This window comes from Mustela nigripes, chromosome 12, assembly GCF_022355385.1.
Source record: "Mustela nigripes isolate SB6536 chromosome 12, MUSNIG.SB6536, whole genome shotgun sequence".
In the NCBI taxonomy this organism is placed as follows: domain Eukaryota; kingdom Metazoa; phylum Chordata; class Mammalia; order Carnivora; family Mustelidae; genus Mustela; species Mustela nigripes.
In genome coordinates this window covers 116,250,055-116,266,264 of record NC_081568.1, presented here as the reverse complement: position 1 = coordinate 116,266,264, position 16,210 = coordinate 116,250,055, and the positions used below count along the sequence as shown (strand labels likewise).

The window sequence follows — 16,210 nt, the reverse complement described above, 5'->3', positions numbered from 1 at the left end:
AATTAAGTAGTATGAGACCCATGGTTTCTGTGACAGCTCAATGTCAGTTGATCCGGATATGTCCTGCCAAACTGTTCCTGTGGAATAAATAGGCTGTTTGTAAACAGGATGACTAAGCATTCTCTTATTAGATTTTAAATTCACAAAGTACAAGGCACCTGGATAAAAGGTCAAATGTGAAAGGTTATAAGCCATTTTTGGCCTATTCTTTTGTGGAAACTTTGGCTGCCTTAGTCTGAGGCCTTGGAAATAGTTCCACAAGGCCTTTTGTCAAAATACTACTGAGAGTTGGCTCAGGCAGGATTCTATTACAAAATCCTGTTCTCTTTTTCTCTCTCTTCTTTGTGTGTCCTTCTATCTGAAGTTTATGAAAATGCAAGGAATTTTATAAAAGCTAAGTATATAAATGAAACAACCAAATAAATTCATATATAAAATAAATTTACAATTTTCTTTTTAGGGACAGAGGTCCACAAATTGAATATATTATGATAAGTACTTGCAAAATTAATTGAAAATTACATTTTAGAAAAAGAGTAAGTATATCAGACTAACAAAGAAGATGAAAAACACTGGCAGAAAAACTTGGGGGCAGTTGTACGTTTGTAAAAAAGGCACTGTATATCTGTTTCACCTAGGCCACCAAAGCAGTCTTTAAATACTAGAGAGGTATTTTAATTAATGAGGTCTTTTTCTGTTATATGTTATGCTGTTGAGTAGTATTTGCTCTGTATTTTGAAGAAACAAAGATATAATTAGTCTTCTTCAAAACGTTTTGCTTTGCTTTAGATTTATTACTGTTTTTATTCTTCCTCAGAGTAGGAATGGATTGCAGAAATATAAAAAACAAAGTGAATTTACTTTGTCTGGCATTAAAGCTTAGCTTGAAGAGCATTCTTCAGTTTTTTGGCTATAATAATTGTCTACATTACTAGTTTGTTTTTTCATGTTTATATACTACTTCAAGGCTATAAGTTCTGTCTTGGCCAATATTGGTGTATTTTCATTCTTGGGTTTGTTAATAAAGATGTAAGCATTGGATATATTATTTTAAAAATTTTATTTATTTGTTCTAAGTAACCTCTACACCCACTATGGGGTTTGAACTCATGAACCAGACATCAAGAGTCACATGCTCTTCTGACTGAGCTAGCCAGGTGTGCTTCACCACTGGATTTTCTTAAGGTAGAAAAGAAGTGGGGCAAGGGACAATGAGAAGATGGCAAAATAATCATCTCAAACACAAGTATAAGCCATAGACCATTTTAACTATGAATGAACTTTTGTGTGATCATAGTAGTTAAAAAGAAATCAGTCAGATAAATGGAAAAGTAAAAACATTTTATTAGGAAATTTGGAGTAACTCCTAGTGGAAACTAAAGATGCTGGATTAATGCATGTAGTTTGAATCATGAAAGCCTGGATACCCAGGCTTATTTTATTGTACTACTGAGCACAGGCATGGGAAGGATTGGACTTTCCAGTGTGTTTCATAAATTCTGATTTCTTTTTTCCTTGTAGAACATGAAACAAGGCCATTTATCTTTTAAAAAAAGTTACTTAAATTCAATTTAATTGACATAGTATATTATTAATTTCAGAGGTAGAATGTAGTGATTCATCAGTTGTATATGAAATCCAGTGCTCATTACATCCAGTGCCCTTCTTAATGTCCATCACTCATTAAGCCCATCCTCCAGCATCCCTCAGTTTGTTCTCTGTAGTTAAGAGTCTCTTATGGTTTGTCTCCCTGTCTGTTTCTATCTTATTTTATTTTTCCTTCTCTTCCCCAGTTCTGTTTCTTAAATTCCACATGTGAGTGAAATCATGTAATATTTGTCTTTTTCTGATTTATTTTGCTTAGCATAATGCCCTCCAGTTCCATCCACATAGTTGCAGATGTCAAGAATTCATTCTTTTGATGACTGAGTAATATTCCATTTTGTGTATATAATAGTTATATGTCATATATATGTCATATATAACTATTATATACACACACACACACACACACACACTTACATACCCACCACATTGTTTTTATCTATTCATCTATTGTTGCAAATCTGGGCTCTTTCCATATTTTGTTTGTTGTGGACATTGTTGTAGAGTCATTTATCTTTTAAGCAATTTTCTGAGAATATCTTAATTCAGAGATGGACTTGTCTTTATTTACTTTCTCCAGAAAACTCTTTAAAAAATTCTGTGAAGTTTGAAATGCATTTGGCATTATTTTATTTTCCTTGAATTTCTTGATATTAGGAGCACTGCTGCAGTATGAAATATTATATATGTTGATATACAGGTTTCTCATCTCTCTTTTTTTTTTAATTAAAAAGAATGACAAGTTCATTTTCCTTTATTTATTATCTTTCAATCAGAGTACATGGGACAGATTTGAAAATGGCAACTTTTAAAAGAATGTATTTAAAAGTTTGTACAGATTTTTACTTCTTTTTCCATGCAAAAGCTGTCAAAAAAAGTTTGAAAAATTCACTCCATTTAAAAAAATTAAACTTAAGAAAAGTAGCCCTAGACAAGTCACTGAGCTTGTCTGAATCTGTTTTCTTATGAATAAAGTGAAGACTAGAACTTAATCTTTAAGGTCCCCCCTTGCTTCAAACTAAAATTATATCTGACCAAATATTATTTCTAGGACCGAAGAACTCCGACTTTATGATGAGACCACCAATAGGACCTTATTAGATCCTACAGGAAAAGAGTCATCTGATCCCTGGCAAAGCCAGAGATTTATATTCCTGGCACAAAAACTCTACTTAAGAGACATGAGTAAAAGGACCATTTAAAATCCTCCAAATCAGGGGCACCTGGGGGGCTCAGTTGATTGAGTGCCTGACTTTTGATTGCCGCTCAGATCAGGGTCTCAGGGTCTCAGTGTCTCAGGGTTGAGCCCCATATCAGGTTTGTGCTCAGCATAGAGTTTGCTTTTCCCTTTCCCTCTGCTCTTCCCCTGATCGTGCACACACTCTTCCTCACATAAACAAACAAACAAATAAATAAAGTATTAAAAAAATAAAATTTAAAATTCTCCAAATCAGACAGATCCTTTGATCTAAATTAAAAGTGTAGGTATTAGTTTGTTTTCATACCTTGGCTATTATGAGTATTGTTGTAAAGAACATGGGAGTTTAGATACTTTGAAATTCTGTTTTCATTTCCTTTGGCTGTGTACCTAGAAGTGTGATTGCTGAATCATGTGTAGTTCTATTTTTAATTTTTTGAGGAATCTTCATATTGTTCTCCATAGTGGCTGCACGAGCTTACTTTTCCACCAGCAGTACACAGGGGTTTCCTTTACTCCTTGCCAATATTTTTGTTATCTCTTTTCTTTTTGATGGTAGCCACTTTAACAGGTTATGGGGTGATATCTCTTTGTGGTTTGATTTGCATTATCTTGATGACTGGAGATATTGAGCATCTTTTCATGTACCTGCTGGTCATTTGCCTGACTCTGGAAAAAGGTCTATTCAGTTCCTCTGCCGATTTTTAATCAAATAGTTTCTGTTTTTGTTTGCTATTGAGTTGTATGATCTTTTAATATATTTTTAACATTAATCCCTTATAAAATGTATGATTTGCAAATATTATTTCCCATTCTATGGGCTTCCTTTTCATTTTGTTGATGGTTTCCTTTATTGTGCAGAAGGTTTTTAGTTTGATGTAGTTCCACTTGTTGCTTTTCTTGCCTTTGATCTTGGTATCAAAACCAAAGAAATTATTACCAAGACCACTGTCAAGGAGTTTGCTCCCTATGTTATTTTCTAGAACTTCCATTGTTTCAAGTCTTACATTGAAGTCCTTAATCTATTTTAAGTTGATTTTTGTGTATGGTGTAAGATGGGGGTCTAGTTTCATTCTTTGTAAGTGACTGTCCACTTTTACCAACACCATTTTTTGAAGAGACTTTGCTTTCCCATTGTATATTTTTGGTTTATTTCTTGTAAATTAGTTGACTATATGTGAGTGGGCTTATTTCTGTGTTCTCTATTTTGTTCCACTGATTCATATTTCTGTTTTTGTGTCAGAACCATACTGTTTTTTATTACTGTAGCTTTGTATTCAGGACTAGAGTTTGACATCAGGAAATGTGATGAGTCCAGCTTTGTTTGTTCTCAGGTTTGTTATGGCTATTCAGGGTTTTTTGTGGTTCTACACAAATTTTAGGATTTTTCATTCTATCTTTGAAAAATGGCTTTGGGATTTTGATAGTGACTGAACTGGATCTGTTGATAGCTTTCATAAGTAGTATGGACATTTTAACAATCATAATTCTTCCAATCCATGAACAGAATATTTTTCCATTTATTTGTGTCTTCTTAGTTTTTTCAGTAGTGTCTTATGGCTTTACAGGGTATAATTCTTTCACTTCCTTGGTTAAATTTATTCCTAGGTATTTTATTTTTTTTTGATGCTGTTGTAAAAGTGACTATTTTTTTTTTATCTTTCCAATATAAAAATTTAATGCATAGAAACTCAACTGATTTTTGTAAATTGATTTTGTGTCCTGTGACTTTATGGAATTTGTTGATTAATTCTAACAGATTTTTGGTAGAGTTTTTAGGGCTTTCTATATGTAATTTCATGTCATCTACAAATAGAAACAGTTTTACTTCTTCCTTTCCAATATGAATGCTTTTGCCCCCACTTGATCTTGCCTAATTTCTTTGGATAGAACTTCCAGTACAATGTGAATAAAAGTTGCAGGAGTGGGCATCCTTATCTTTTTCTTGACCTTAGAGGAAAAGATTTTAGTTTTTTACCATTGAACGTGATAGTATCTGTCTTGTCATATATGACCTTTATTATGTTGAGGTATGTTCTCTCTATATGCAGTTTGTGAAAATTTTTATCGTGAATGGATATTGAATTTTTCAGTGTTTTTTTTTTTTGCATATATCGAGGTGATCATATGATTTTTATCCTTCATTTTGTTAATGTTGTGTATCACACTGATTGATTTGCACACACTGAATCATTCTTGAATCTCTGGAATAAATTCTAGTTGATCATGGTGCATGATACTTTGAATGTATTGTTAAATTTGATTTACTAGTTTTTTTTTTTAATTTTATTTGTTTATTTGACAGAGAGAGATCACAAGTAGGCAGAGAGGCAGGCGGAGAGAGAGAGGTGGAAGCAGGCTCCCTGCTGAGCAGAGAGCCCGATGCGGGACTCGATCCCAGGACCCTGAGATCATGACCTGAGCCGAAGGCAGTGGCTTTACCCACTGAGCCACCCAGGCGCCCCTTACTAGTATTTTCTTGAGGATTTTTGCATTTGTGCTCATCAGAGATGTTGGCTATAATTTTATTTTCTCATAATGTCTTTGTCTAAGTTTTGGTGTCAGGGTAGTGATGGCCTCATAAAATGAATTTGTAAGTGGTAGAGTTTTTAGAAGTTTTCAACTAGGACAGTATTCTTTTTTTTTTTTTTGGTGGTAAAATTTACCAGTGAAGGTGTCTGCTTCTGGACATTTTTGTTGTTGTTGTTGTTGTTGTTGTTTTTTAAAAGATTTATTTATTTATTTGAGAGAGAGAGAGAAATCACAAGTAGGCAGAGAGGCAGGCAGAGAGAGAGGGGAGGAAGCCTGCTTCCTGCGGAGCAGAGAGCCCGATGCGGGCCTCGATCCCAGGACCCTGGGATCATGACCTGAGCCAAAGGCAGAGGCTTTAACCCACTGAGCCACCCAGGCCCCTTTTTGTTGTTGTTTTGATGACTGAATCAATCCATTTACTAGCAATTTGTTTGTTCAGATTTTCCGTTTCTTTGTGATTCATTCTTGGTCAGCTGTGCATTTCTAGGAGTTTATTCATCTCTTCTAAGTTTTTTGTTTTTTTGGCATATAATTATATATAATAGTTTCTTAGGATCTTTTGTATTTGTGTGGTATGAGTTGCAGTGTCTCCTCTTTCATTCTGATTTTATTTGTTTGGAGCCCTCTTTTTTCTCGGTAAATCTAGCTAAAGGTCTGTCTGTTTTGTATATCTTTTCAAGAAATTAGCTCATGGTTTCACTGATCTTTTCTATTTTCTTTTTAGCCCCTCTTTCATCTATTTCCTCTTAATCTTTGTTATTTCCTTTCTCCCTACTAACTTTGGACTTAGTTTATTGTTCTTTTCTTGTTTCTTGAGTTGTAAAGTTAGTTTGTATATTTGGCCTACTTCATGGTGTCATGTCCCTTAAGCTCTCTTACTCTTTTTCATTCTTTTCCCCTTTTTGTCCTCCAACTGGATGAATGTGAATACTCCACCCTTGAGTTCACTGATTCTTTCTTCTACTCTATCTAGTTTGATGTTGAACCCCTGAATTGAATTTTTTGGCTTAGTTATTATATTTTTAAGCTTTGTGGTAATCTGTTTAAATACTGTTTTATTTTCATCCCCCAAGTTTTTACTTAAAATCATGTAAGTTAATATATAGTGTAATAATGGTTTCAGGAGTAGAATTTAGTGATTCATTACTTTACATATGACATCCACTGCTCATCACAAGTGTCCTCCTTTATGCCCATCACCTATTTTGCCCATCCCCCCACCCACCTCCCCTCCAGCAACCCTCAGTTTGTTCTCTATAGTTGAGAGTCTTTCATGGTTTGCCGCTCTTTCTCTCTCTCTCTCTCTCTTTTTTGGTTTTACTATTATTTATGACAAATATCCCACATCTGTGATCTCCTCCTGTTAGAAGTTCTTCAAAATGATGCCATCAGCCTTGGCCAGTCGGAGGATGGAGTCATCAGACTCAACCATTCTGTGAATGACCCCACAATAGTGTAGGTTTTGAACTGGCTGTTGAGCCTGTCTATTACCTTGTCATCCTTGGGTACATTCATCTGGATGGACATGTGGTCCTTGGTGCCAATGATGCTTTTGCTGGTGTAGCATTTCTACGGCATAGACAGGTCCATGAACTCACTGGCATCATTCTACATGTCAAGGGTGACCTACTGTCACTACTGTTAGTGCAAGCACAGAAAGTCTCTCTCTGTTTTTATCTTATTTTATTTTTCTTTTTTCCCCCCTGTTCATCTGTTTTTTCCTTAAATTCCACACATGAGTGGAATCATATGGTATTTGTCTTTCTCTGACTTATTTTGCCTAGCATAATACTGTCTAGTTCCATTCATGCTCTTGCAAATGGCAAGATTTCATTCTTTTTGATGGCTGAGTAATACTGCATTGTATATATATGCCACATCTTCTTTATCCATTCATCAGTTGAGGGACACTTGGACTCTTTCCATAGTTTGACTGTTGTTGATAATGCTGCTGTAAACATTGGGGTGCATGTACCCCTTCGAATCTGTATTGTTTGTATCCTTTGTATCCTTTGGGTAAATACCTAGTAGTGAATTGTTGGGTCAAAGGGTTCTATTTTTAACTTTTTGAAGAAACTCCATACTCTTTTCTATAGTATCTGCACCAGTTTGCATTCCCACCAACAGTGCCGGATGTTTCCCCTTTCTCAGCATCCTCACCAACACCTGTTGTTTTTTGTGTTATTCATTTTAGCCATTCTGACTGGTGTGAGGTGGTATCTCATCATGGTTTTGATTTTTATTTCCCTGATGATGAGTGATGTTGAGCATCTTTTCATCTGTCTATTGGCCATCTGGACCTTTGGAAAAATGTTCATGTCTTCTGCCCATTTCTCAACTGGATTGTTTGTTTTTTGGGTCTTGAGTTTGCTATGTTATTTATAGATCTTGGATACTAACTCTTTATCAGATATGTCATTTGCAAATATCTTTTCCCATTCCATAGGCTGCCTTTTAGTTTTTTTTAGTTTTGGTGCAGTTGCAAATGGGATTGATTCCTTGATTTCTTTTTTGGCTGCTTCATTATTGGTGTATAGGAATGCAACAGGTTTGTATATGTTGCTTTTATATCCTATATGCTAAATTCATATATCAGTTCTAGTAGTTTTTTGGTGAAGTCTTTAAGGTTTTCTTCTTTCTTTCTTTCTTTCTTTCTTTCTTTCTTTCTTTCTTTCTTTCAGGAGAGAGAGAATGGGAGAAGGGTAGAAGGGGAGGGGGAGAGAGAATCCCAAGCAGGCTTCACACCTAGCATGGATCCTGATGCAGGGTTCAGTCTCATGATCCTAAGATAATGACCTGGACCGAAATCCAGAGTTGGATGATAAACTGACTGAGCCACCCAGGTGTCCCGTCTCTCAAGTTTTCCATATAAAGTATCATATCATCTGCCAAGAGTTAAAGTTTGACTTCTTCCTTGCCAATTTGGATGGCTTTTTTTTTTCTTTTTGTTTTCTGACTGCTGAGGCTAGGACTTCCAGTACTATGTTGAACAAGAGTGGTGAGAGTGGACATCCTTGTTGTGTTCCTGACCTTAGGGGAAAATCTTGTGAATGATATTAACTGTGTGTCTTTTGTATATGGCCTACATATGAAGTATTGTAACATTCTATCCCTACTTTCTTGAAGGTTTTTATCAATAAAGGATTTCTGCATCTATTGGGAGGTTCATATGGTTCTTGCCCTTTGTTTTGTTAATGTGGTGTATTACGTTGATTGAATACTTTCTTATATTTTCTGTCTCTTTGTTGAAATTCTCATTTTGTTTAAGCATTATGCTTGGGAACTCGGTGAGGATCTTTATGACTGTTATTTTTAACTCTTTCTTGAGTAGATAACTCATCTCTGTTTTGTAATCCTCTTTTTTGTGAGGTTTTTTTTTTGAACATATTATTTTCTTCAGTTTCCTTGGTTTTCTTTATTGGATTGCAACACTTAATATATAAACAGCCCCCTCTCCCAGTCTTGACAGAGTGGTCTCGTGTAAGAAAGGAACCTTACTATTCACCTTGTCTCTCAAATCTTTCTGATTGTTTAATCTACCTTATTTGTTCTTTGTTGTTCCGAATAGTAGAGGGAGTGCCAAGACCTGTTTCCGTGTGGTATTGCTGTGTACTTTTCAGCTAGTTTTTGGATATCTTTCAGAGTAAATTGCCTTATGTATAGTTGGATATTAGCTGAGTCCATTGGAGTTGATGAGTTCAGGGTCCACCTATGTTGCCATTTTAGACCAGAAGCAAGTTTAATACAGAATTTAGGGTAAGGACATCATCTATATGATATACAGCTAGTATCCTACCTTGCTTTTAGCTCTGTCCAGGCCATTTCTTCTGTAGCAAAGCTTTTTAGTTTTTTAATTATTATTTTTTGGTGTTCATCAGTGGACATACACACAATGGAATATTATTCAATCATGAGAAATAAGGAAATCCTTTGATTTGTGACAACATGGACCTTCAAGGCATTATGTTTTATGAAATAAACCTGACAAAGAAAGACACACAGTGCATGGTATCACTTACATGTAGAATTAAAAATTAAAAAAGAACAAACCCAAACTTTAAACTCCTAGAAACCAAGAGTAGCAGAGGCTTGGAGGTGGGGGAAATAGAAGTTGGTAAAAAGGCCCAAATTTTCAGCTATAAGATGTATAATGCCTAAGATCTAATGCAAGACAATGAGCATAATTGGTAACACTTAAGAAAAGGTAAAGATACTGGAATCTCAATTCCATTCTGTCAGTTATGTGTTCTTTGATTTAGTTTTGGCCAAACTATTTAATGATTTGTGTCACAGTTTTTAATTTGTGAAGTGAATGTAAGGCTAATGTAGGGACATGCTGAGCCAGTTTATGTAAAAGAACTTTGTAAACTTCAAAGCCCACTATAAAGCTTGCCTACTGGTTTTGCTAAGTATGAAAGTTGTGAATATTGGTACAAAATCAAGGAAAATAATTTTCCCCTCTTTCTACAAAATCACAATTTACTTTATATATATATGTATATATATATGTGTGTGTGTGTGTGTATACACACATATATATGTATGTATGTATATATATGATTTTATTTATTTGAGCGAGAGAGCACACAAGTGGAGGGGGCAGAGGGAGAGGGAGAAGCAGACTCCCCACTGAGCAAGGAACCTGATACAGGGCTTGATTCCAGAACCCTGGGATAATGACCTGAGCAGAAGGGAGACACTTAACCAACTAAACCACCCAGGTGCTCCTATTTTTTATATTTTATATTAACAGATCCGCATAAATAAAAATGAAGGTAGAAGTTTTAACAAAGTATTTCTAAATTCAGAGCTAGGATTCCCGTATCCTCAAAATCTCTATAACATGAGTTAATTTCTTGTTGAAAATGAGTCATCATTTTATTAAATAATTCACCTGTGATCACTTTGGCCTTAACCTCCCAGGAAAAGAGAAGTAGACAGTTGTAGGTTCTTTGAAGTGAATAAATTATGAAGGGGGAAAAGAGGATTTTTCTGGTACAGTCTCTGTTTTTCTGGTACAGTCCTGTCAGTTAGGATAATTGCCAAATTCTTCACTTTTTTTATAATCTAAGTGTTACTGAATCAGTTGTGTTAATCTTTTTTTAAACTTCTCGATGTCTTCATCTTTCTTCTAGTATATATATGTTGGCATTTGGTCCCTTTCAGCATCAGTGTAGTTACCAGTAACTTTTTTTTTTTTTTTAAAGATTTTGTTTCTTTATTTGACAGAGAGAGAGAGAGATCACAAGTAAGCAGAGAGGCAGGCAGAGAGAGAGGGGAAAGCAGGCTCCCCACTGAGTAGAGAGCCCGATGTGGGGCTGGATCCCAGGACTCTGAGATCATGACCTGAGCCGAAGGCAGAGGCTTAACGCCCTGAGCCACCCAGGCGCCCCTAGTTACCAGTAACTTTAGTGAGCCTCCTCCCTTTAATATAGGATTGCTTTAGGAAATTTTATTTCTTTCTTATTTCTCCAGCAATAATAACAGCACATTTATCAACTTTTATTTGCATTATGTGAGAAATAATTTTTAGCATTAATACTACAGGCTAGCCAGACTATGCTGAAGACCACAGTATATATACATATGCCCATAAACATGAATACATACATATAATTTTCTTCTTCTTTATCATTCATATTCCATGTTGAATTGTACTACACCAAAAATAAGAATTGTCCTTCATACTCTTCATTCTTTTAAAGAGATAGAATTAGTTATATCTTCATTATGTAAACTCATAAATAAAGGATAGAACATTGGAAATTCATACTGTTAGATTTTTTCCTCTGGGGTATTTAGAGGATACAAATGTAAAAGATTTATAAGTGTTAACATGTCATCTGTTTATTGATGAAGTATTGTGACATTTCCAGATGCTTGATTTTGCAATTTATATTCTTATTTTGGTCAAAGAATTATAAAAGTCATAACTTTTTTCCCCCTTTGGACTGGGAAAATGTAGGAGCTTTTTTTTTTTAAAGATTTTATTTATTTATTTGACAGAGATCACAAGTAGGCAGAGAGGCAGGCAGAGAGAGAGAGAGAGGGAAGCAGGCTCCCCGCTGAGCAGAGAGCCCAATGTGGGGCTCAATCCAGGACCCTGAGACCATGACCTGAGCCAAAGGCAGAGGCTTAACCCACTGAGCCACCCAGGTTCCCCTGTAGTAGCTTTATTTCACCACAAAAGTAGAGTACTGTATTAATCTGGTGTTTTGGTTATGACCACCATTTACATTTTGCTCATTTAAACAATTTTCTTTGTTTTTGATGGACTATGAGAACTTACTTGTACTCCTCAGAGTCTCCATAACATCTGGTGCAAATTCACTTAAGAATGGGCTGTGTTACCCTTGAAAATTTTCTTGAAGTTCATGGGTTAAGAATAAGTCCTAGATTAAACAGTTTCTAATTTAGATGAAGGTATTCTTTATTTAGTAGAATTAACCTGCATTTCTTCTTGTTGGATGAAAAAGGAGAATATTAATACAATTAAATTATTTTTTGTTTGGTCTTATTAAGATTTCACTTATTAGTCTACTTGTTAGGAACTTTCCTTTGGATAACTGAGCATGGTAAGTATGTGAAAATGAGACTATCAATTTGACAACTTTTTCAAGTGTATTTGGCATTCTTTATTTAGAAAAAGGAAAATATGTACGTGTTCATTAACAAAAAAGTGGAGACTAACCAAAACAAATCTATATCCAATCTTAAACTATCCAGAAGAAACAACTAACAACTAAAATTTTAAATAATCTGTATTTTTTGAGCTTGTGTAAACTGTTATAATAATATGTATATATATACGGTTAAGTTTTTAAATAAAGAGACCACATCTTTTCTATGTGTTTCACATGAATTTAATAGGATCTGTATAGGACTATAAATAATAAATGTGAATTTGCCTCTGGAAAACCTTATGATTCTTAATCTTGAGGCTTTAGGTACAGTAATGCTCAATTTGTCTTTCTATAAATAAGAGTTTTTAAAACCTCATCTGGGAGAAATGTCAACTTGTACATAGTCATCACTCATGAGTAATATTCTAGAAATTGTTAGTTTAGACTTCTTAAATGTTATTTTATTTTTTTAAAGATTTTATTTATTTATTTGACAGAGAGAGATCACAAGTAAGCAGAGAGGCAGGCAGAGAGAGAGAGGAGGAAGCAGGCTCCCTGCTGAGCAGAGAGCCCGATGTGGGACTCGATCCCAGGACCCTGAGATCATGACCTGTGCCGAAGGCAGCGGCTTAACCCACTGAGCCACCCAGGAGCCCTTAAATGTTATTTTAAAGATTATATTTATTTGAAAGAGAGTGAGTGATTGAGAGAGCACAAGTGTGGGGGAGGGTAGAGGGAGAGGGAGAAGAAAACTCCCTGCTGAGCAGGGACCCTGATGAGGGTCTTTATCCCAGGACCCTGGAATCATGACCTGAGCTGAAGACAGACGCTTAACTGACTAAGCCATTAGGCATCCTGACTTAAATGTTTTTTAGTCTAATTTTTCAAATAGTATATTGTATTTAAAGTTGTCTGTTGAACAAACTATGTAGTAGCAGTTGTAGATTCCTTTTTTGTAAAAAAGATCACACATTTCTTGTAGTCAAGTTGGGTATTTTCCTTTATGTCTGTCATTAAGAATTATTCTGTCATACAGAAATGGAGTTTTAAGTTGCATGTCTAAACAGAAAGCATTGTTTCAGAGGGTCTTCCTTGGAAAATTTTAATATACATTTATGTATACTTTCATATTCTTTTTTTTTAAAGATTATTTATTTATTTATTTGTCAGAGAGAGAGAGGGAGAGAGCGAGCACAAGCAGACAGAATGGCAGGCAGAGGCAGAGGGAGAAGCAGGATGCCTGCAGAGCAAGGAGTCCAATGTGGGACTCGATCCCAGGGCGTTGGGATCATGACCTGAGCCGAAGGCAGCTGCTTAACCAACTGAGCCACCCAGGCGCCCCTATTTTCATATTCTTTTTAAAACTTTTTTTTTTTATCTATTTCAGAGAGAGAGAGAGCACACAAGCATGAGTATGGGGAGGGCAGGAGGAAGAAACAGACTCCCCACTCAGTAGGGAGCCCAATGTGGGGCCTGATCCCAGGACTCAGGGATCATGACCTAAGCCAAAGGCAGATGCTTAACTGACTGAGCCATTCATATTTTTTAGTGGGTATGATAAATAGACTAACAAGTAATTTATTACCAAAATATACAGTCTCAAAATAGAAATTAAGGGTCCTCTCAGCATCATAAAGTGTGGGCAGTTTTTTAAAAATAATTTTTTATTTTTTTATTGACATATAATGTATTATTAGCCCCAGGGTACAGGTCTGTGAATCACCAGGTTTATATACTTCACAGCACTCACCATAGCACATATGTTCCCCAATGTCCATAGCCCAGCCACCTTCTCCATACTCCCTCCCACCAGCAACCATCAGTTTGTTTTGTGAGATTAAGAGTCTCTTATGGTTTGTCTCCCTCCTGATCCCATCTTGTTTCATTTATTCCTTTCCTACCTTTCAACCACCCCATGTTGCCTCTCAACTTCCTCATATCAGGGAGATCATATGATAAATGTCTTTCTCTGATTGGCTTATTTTGCTCAGCATAATACCCTCCAGTTCCATCTATGTTGTCACAAATGGCAAGGTTTCATTTCTTTTGATGGCTGCCTTGTATTCCATTATATATATATCACATCTTCTTTATCCATTCATCTGTTGATGGACATCTAGGTTCTTTCCATTGTTTGGCTATTGTGGACATCGCTGCTATAAACATTCAGGTGCACATGCCCCTTTGGATCATTACATTTTTATCTTTAGGGTAAATACCCAGTAGTGTGGTTGCTAGGTCATAGGGTAGCTCTATTTTCAGCTTTTTATTTTTTTTTTTAAAGATTTTTATTTATTTATTTGACAGATCACAAGTAGGCAGAGAGAGACAGAGAGAGAGAGAGAGAGAGAGAGGAGGAAGCAGGCTCCCAACTGAGCAGAGAGCCCAATGCAGGGCTTGATCCCAGGACCTGGGATCATGACCTGAGCCAAAGGCAGAGGCTTTAACCCACTGAGCCACCCAGGCACCCCTATTTTCAGCTTTTTGAGGAGCCTCCATGCTGTTTTCCAGAGTGGTTGCACCAGCTTGCATTCAAGTGTGGGCAGTTTTTTGAGTATATCTTTATTTCCATACGTTTGACGTGTAGATAGATAGATATATATCTTCAGGTTTTACATTTTAGTGACTTACATAGCGAACTCACATTATACATTCACCTCAAGATTTGGCCAAAGAAAAAAATTAAAATATTCTATTCAATCAATCTGTGCTGGGAGTGAATGTGAAATGTAAATCTTCTGTTCCTGTTGGTTTCAGCTCTTTTACATATGCTAGGCTGAGTATGTGTGTGTGTATATCTATCTATGTATCTATCTATCTTTATATTATATATACACATGCACATATATGTATACAGGTATATATAACATATATATGTATTCTAATACAATATGAATGCAAGCCAACTAATTCATCTGGTATTCAACTAAAGAAAAAATGATAACTGGCTGTGAGAGGAAGTATGTTGGTCTTCAATGTGTGTTGTGCAAAAGGATTTTGACTATATGCAGATTTTTCTTATGTGTTGACTTTAGATCTTTATCCCTGAGAAAAAGGTAATTTAACTAGTGTTTTTTTGTTTGTTTGTTTGTTTAATTTATAGTTTTGAATAGCCTGGTAAACTGTTTTAACCTACTTTAACTCTACTTTAATAGATTCCTGCACCACTCTGTATCATGATTTCTCAGATATATCTTGTAGGAGACCTGAAGAAGCATAATATTGTGGGTTAAATTGTCAGCTTTGATGTTGATTCTCTTTAGGCACAGACCAATGTATTTATTGCTAGTAGTACCCTATATTTTTGTGTGGATGTTTTGTTTTCTTTTTTATATAGTGTTCCAAATACTTACAACACACTATCATTTTAACTTTTCCTGTCATGTAATTGATACTAAATATTTGAAGAGTGTATGAAAAACCATGTTATGGATATAATGGTTCCCATTTTAATGATGAAGAAACTGAAGTACAGATGAAGGCAAATGTATTTTCTTGGTTGACAAGTTCTAGGTTCATATTCCATTTCTGAGATTACATGATCTTTGGAAAATCCTTTTTAGTCTCTTTTTTCTCAGTTGTAAAATGGGGATTTAGGGTTTTTAGGAGAGTTGAATGAAATCATCTAGGTGAAAATGTTTTGAACTGTAAATTTTCAAACAAATACAAAGTCAGTATTTTAGTATTCTACTATATTACTAATTGTAAAGGCATTACTTTAGTAATATAATGGAAGAGAACAGCTCAGTGCTCTTTTGTTTCCACACAACCTCAGGTCTAGAGACATTAAGTCTATTTATTACTAGCTTGGCATCACATTACTAATATTTATCATAAATGCAGTTTTGCAGAACTCTTACTACCATGAGCTCAAGCTTTAGAGGTCATTTTATGCTTGTAATATATTGTAGAAGTCCTTTGAATGAATGTTTCTTTTCTTTTTTTCTCCCAATTCAAATTTATTCAGGTATGTAAACTATAAAAACAGTTATATAATAGGTTACCCATATGGTTTCATTCTTCCTGCTTTAATCTGGTGTTTCCCAGAATATGGAATAGTCTTGGTTACCAGTTTATTTCATTCATCTCTTCTGAGAAAAAGAATATAAACTCATTTAGTTATGACCTGTAAGTTTTATGGCATAAGTATATGAAATTATCTAATTATTGTTGCCCAGTAACATTCTAAATCTGTAAGAAAAATGCCCACTTCATATTTCTTAAGTTTGTTTCCCTTCCTGATGCGATTTTT

General features: G+C 35.3%; 1 long non-coding RNA gene and 1 pseudogene across 4 annotated transcripts in view; one reads left to right on the top strand and one right to left on the bottom strand.

The window, feature by feature from the left end:
• Positions 1-16,210, top strand: part of LOC132027989 (uncharacterized) — a 151,093-nt gene that overhangs the window by 47,140 nt on the left and 87,743 nt on the right. The window lies entirely within an intron of this gene.
• Positions 6,699-6,949, bottom strand: LOC132027987 (small ribosomal subunit protein eS21-like; annotated as a pseudogene).